We start from the raw sequence: 6,000 nt of genomic DNA on the forward strand, positions 1-6,000 counted from the left end.
ACATATTCTCGAATTATTAAATACTTCTTTTCTATATTCGTACTCCTCTTGTAACTTTGAGGTTCTTTCGAGTTGGCTATCTCTCATGTGTTATCGCAAAACAACTCGAGGGGTTTATCCATATCTGGAATAGCACCACGGTCTTAATAAAACTTCTTTAGCCAAACTATTTCGTTAGCTGCTTCAGATGAAACTATGCACTCAGCCACCATGGTGGAATCTGACATTGCAGGCTACTTTATGCTTCTCCATATCACAGCTCCACCCCCAAGAGTAAAAACCATTCCAGAAGTAGACTTCCTACCATCGACATCAGTCTAGAAATCTGAATCGGTGTAGCCTACTGGGTTAAGAACACCACCATTGTAGACTAACATATAATTCCTAGCTCGTCTTAATTACCTTAGGATATGCTTAACATCTATCCAATGTTCTAGTCCTGGGATGACTGATACCTGCTCACTACTCCCATTGCATAGCATGTATCCGGTCTAGTACACAACATAGCAAACATCACACTTCCAACTACAGATGCGTAAGGAACTTTTCTCGTTGCATCTTCCCCTTTAGAAGTCTGAGGAGACTGTTTCTTTGAAAGGAAAATTCCATGGCAGGATGATAGACATCCTTTCTTGGAATTTTTCATTGAGAAACGTTCAAGAACTTTATCAATGTAAGCTGCTTGAGATAGAGCTAAGAGTTTGTTCTTTCTATTCCTAAGCATTTGATACCTAGAACAAAACTCGCTTCACCCCAATCCTTCATATAGAATTGAGTGCTCAACCAATTCTTCACATTTGATAATTTCTTAACATTGTTTCCAATGAGTAAGATATCATCTACATAAAGAACCATGAATACAACTATTTGATTTGCCCTTAGTTGGTAAACACAAGGCTCATCAATATTTTGTTCAACACCATAGTTTAACGCCCTGGATAACCAAGACCGTTACACCGTGTATTTAAAATAATGCTTAACTTGCTAAGCAAGTCTTTTGAACTTAAATGTGTAATTAAAAGATTTGGTTAACAAAATGATTATTTTTCATTTAAAATATTAAGTTTGTACACAGGATCCCAAAAAAATCAGTTTACAACCTTGTAAAAGATAAATAGATACAATTTAGTCGTCCTAAGCGGCAAAAATAGGGTTTAACCCTAGTTCCTCCTAAGCTATCCCGACTGTGGGGATCGAGCAGGCTACATATGTACACACTACCCCTGAAGCTCTCCAACTCCCTTACTTTCACCGCGTAGCACCTGTGAGCCAAAGCCCAGCAAGAAAACTTAAAAACAAAAAACATATATAGAACAAGAGCGATTAATAAACTTCAAACCAATTAATTCAATTATTCAGTAGAGTACAAGCATTAAGCTAAACACCAGTAAACATGTATTCTCATGCATATATTTCAATCAGTAATACAAGTATTCAGGTCCCAGCACCCTTAGGCCAAGCCCTCTGTTTACTTAGCTTACTCCGGCTCGCTTAGGATGAGTCCTCTTGTTATTTAGCTGACCCCGACTCACATTGGCTGAGTTGCGTCCAATACGCTTATCATTAGCCTCGACACCCTTAGGTCGTACCATCATATTCCACATAACATATACATAACCCACACAATGCATATATTCAATTACAGGGAATCTCAGTCCCAATGAAAACCACATGGGTGCAATCTTCTTACCTCGGATCCCGAGCAACAAGTGTATAACGGCCCCGAGCATGATCCTTAATTCCTGAGCCCTTGTGGTAAAACCTAGTCACACTGTGATAATGGATAACCATAAGATTCTAAACCATTTAAAAACTTTGGATTGAAATACCAGCCTCCAAGACCTCGATTTCTACTAAACTAGGAAGTAGAAATCATCTCGAGCACTTAAGTTTGACTCCCCAAGCTTAAAAACAACCCTAGACCAAATCTGTCTAGGCGAACTGCAACCTGGAGCTGAGGGTCATAGGGCGCCACAAGTCAGAGGCACTACCTCTTACATTTGGGGGAGGCAGGCTGCAACTTTCTCCTTAGTGTCAGGGCACGCCCTACAATTAGCAGCCCTCCCAGGGCCATCTGGGGCATGCGGGTTGCGGCGCACCCTTGTGAACCCAGAATTCCCTGGGCTTTCCAGCGTTTTTTCCCCAACTTTCAGCCCCAAAAATCCAACCTTAACATGAACCCTAAATAAAACCAAGTTCAGATACAAGTCTAGAATCCTTAATCACATATTTAAGCATTAAGTACCCCCAAAATTCTACTGTTCTTATCATCTCAATCAGCAACAATTCTTCACTAGAAACTTAAACAGATTAAACCTAACAAGTCCAAATTCCAACAGAACAGAACAAAATCTTTACCTCAATTTTGAAAGCCTCAGTCCTCAGCAAATTCTTGATTGCCCCAGGTTTAATTCCGCAGTTCCCTTAAGCTCAAATCCATGCTTATTTTCTTAAGTTTTCCTCTTCAAATCTTTGAAACTCCCTTAGGCCAAAAGAGAGGGAGAGAGAAATGTGAGTGGTGGATAGAGAGAGAGAAGGCAACTCCTTAGTTTGTTTCTTTTCCTTTTAATTGTTTCCCAAGATGATTCAAGTCCATCCCCAAAATTCTACTGAATTTTAAAGCCTTAAACCAAGCCTATACCTTGACCAAAAGACCAAAACACCCTTAGACATACCCTTAACCTCAAATGGTCCCAAGGGCCAAATTGTCATTTGCCACATTTCTCGCTAATTCCTCGAGTATTCCTATAAATTTCCAATTAATCCCGACATGCCCATTTAATTTCCAATCATTTTCTCTTTACTCAATAAATCCCAAATATACCTTAAACTTCCCAAAATACCCCTAGGCTCGCCCCAAGCCGGGTATTAAACCCTGCTGTGACTATTCCGCCAATCTGCTCACTAGGATCGCCTTGAGCCATATACTATGAATATATCCACATAATAATGTGGTCTCAATAATTTAACACATATAATCACATTTATGCTTGCTACGGGCCAATATTACAAATATGCCACAACTATCAAGAATGGGCCCACATGCATATTTAATACTCATAAACATGCCTATAATCATACTCACATTATCATATATATCATGCATGGCACATAGTGACACATTTATTCAGTTAATCATACATATATCCAATTATTTCCTCCCGGCACGCTAATCAAGGCGCTAAACCCTATTAGCATTTTTGGGACATTACAATTATCCCCTCCTTACTCAAATTTTGTCCTCAAAATTTATTCAAACACTTCGGGATACAAACCTCGTGAACCTGGCTGTAATCATAGAGTCCAGTCCTTTACCTTTTATCCTTTAGAAACACTCCCGTCAGTGTGACAATTTTATTCCATAAGACCTTATCTTCTTATCATAATTCTATTAGCTTTTCCTTGCGCAACAACTCCCAGTGAAATCTTTGGGTCTCCTTGCCTCACAACGGTGATATCATACATTTCTTTCCTTAACATTGGCACCAGTAACATTCATAAGCCACCACCCATACTAGGGTAAGGCTAATCTGTAGGGCCCTGGTCTAGTCCTTAGTAAGATTTTAGAAGTCGTTTAAATTGGGAGTCAAAACTCCTTTTTCTTTCCCAAAATATTATATTCTTTCTTGTTTGCAATATTCAGAGAAGTTCAAGTCTCCCTTCCTGGAACATCGTGTTCCCATACTTGAAACTTGGGAGCTCTTATGTCCTTTCAGATAGGAAGACATTTCTACCCTAATAATTCTAATAACTTCATTGGTTTCCCTAAACCAGTACCGAATCACAATATTCTCTGTTTTTCATTTCATTACTTGAAACAAGTATTTCTTTCTCTCTACCTTACTATATCTTATGCCGAGTCTCCCTAGTCGTTGACCGGCATTAACCATTATGATTATTCAGCCAAGGGACTCTACTTATTTGAAAGCCCCAAACACTTGAACACGCGAGGTATATTCCTTTAAAATCTGAGTTACTTCTTCAGATTACCAGTCTATCTGAAGATAACCAATAATTATAGGTTTCAATCTTATACTCTTTGTTTTCTACATTCTTTTTCCAGAACATGGAAAATAGAGGGTCTCAACTCGACACTATCAACTTTGGTGTTCCACGGAGACACACAGCCTTTTGTCGCCCAAATGCCTTATTGTGTCACCCGCTCACATGAACCGAGGTGTGTTAACTCAATTTCTTGAGTCATAACTTTTCATGTCCAACCTTCTTACTCGCCGTCCAATGTGGTCTAGTCTTACGATCCACTACAATACCTTTTTACCTTCCAATAAACGAATTTTATATTCAAACATCCATTTAAAATTCCTGGTTACAATATTCATCTAGAATCTCTACCTCAACACTAGGTTCCATCGATTACTCATCTGATCTTCATATCTTAATTCATTCATACTACATCAGTAGGATTCTGAACCATTTCCATAAGATCTTCTTTCCGAATCTCATTGTCCATAGAGATATTTCTGTTCACTATCAACTACATATACCATATCACTTTTAATCGTTACCCTCGTCTGACTTTACTGTAATCTGTGGCATCCTATCCAACTGACACAGATCCTTCCAACTTAGGAGGTCAACTTCCATAATAATTTTTCCCTTATGCAATCAAGGGTTTCCAATATGAATCACCCATTAATTTCCACTAGGTCTTGGTCCCAAGGTTATTCCTCTATAGATGACCAAACGCTCAAATCCCTTGCACTAATACATTCACTTCTATTCTGTGGGTGCCAGGACTATATCCTAACCGTGGCTATCTAGCATTACCGTCAACTTAATGCTCCATATATAACATTAGTGTTCTTATTCTTCCATTTACCGTGAAGCACGAACAATCATCCTTTCAATATACACCTGGGCCGGTCTTAGTCTTTAATGCACAGCCTTATAGTTTTATGTCTTAAGCAAAGACAATACCCTTCACGTTGCCCTTCCGTATCCATCCATTGCAGATGGATTCTGATACCATAGGGTGCTAACCAATCCTTATTCAATCTTCTGAAAATCTGATAGAAAACTATCCATTTAATCCAACTTTAGGTTCTTGTGTCATCCCAATATTGGTGTAGCTGTCTTCGAAGATGCTTCGGGTAGTAACTAACGTGTCTTACATGTCTCACTATACATCTCACCCCTCAGGCGCTCTTTGGTAAATTCTTTGTGACATTTGATTGAGTTCCTTCATACATGATCCCTTCACTTCCTATAACGTGATCTTGAATACCTTTGGAGAAATCGAAGCCCACACTTTCTGGAGCCTTACTTGGAACCCTGCTTCATCAGTTCTAGCACTACCAACGTAATAGTCATTCACGTTCTACTTCTAACTGGGAGTAGACCAACACGTTCCTAACCAATCTAGATATGACTCATCCATGTCCTTCTTGTACTCTCTGCTTGTCAAACTTACCTGTGTCGTTGAAGCATTGTTCAGTTAAGCACTTTCACTGATAATCCATTACATCCTACATGGTGCAAGAAGTAATTCCTAGAATGTCTCTTTCCTTGATCCTTAGCTGGTAATAACTAGATCGAAGATGAATTACTGAGGGCAATTGAACCCTTCATCCTTAACATTCGATATCGATGTGTCCCACAGTGCGATGCTCCGTGTGATCCATCCTCAAATCAAATACTTCTTTAACTGAACCATTAATTATTTCTGCTAAGCTAATATAATTCTTCACGATGTCCCTGATACCGATTCTATCCACACGTTAAGTCGTAGCGTACTCAATGATTTTGTGCACCCATCTAAAACCTTACTGGCTAACCTAGTTTCCATCTGGTCTAACTGATATATTCCAAGTGGTACCTACCATAATATCTAGACATCCTATAGACACAACTGGGTCCTTCCCTCCAAATATAGACATTATTACCATCTCATGCAGTCCATGGTTATCCCTTATTTAACAGAACAACTCCTACTCAGGCTCATTTCATAACTCTCATATGACGACCTCAATCACTTTTACC

The sequence above is a fragment of the Humulus lupulus genome, chromosome 2 (genome assembly GCF_963169125.1).
Source record: "Humulus lupulus chromosome 2, drHumLupu1.1, whole genome shotgun sequence".
Classification (NCBI taxonomy): Eukaryota; Viridiplantae; Streptophyta; class Magnoliopsida; order Rosales; family Cannabaceae; genus Humulus; species Humulus lupulus.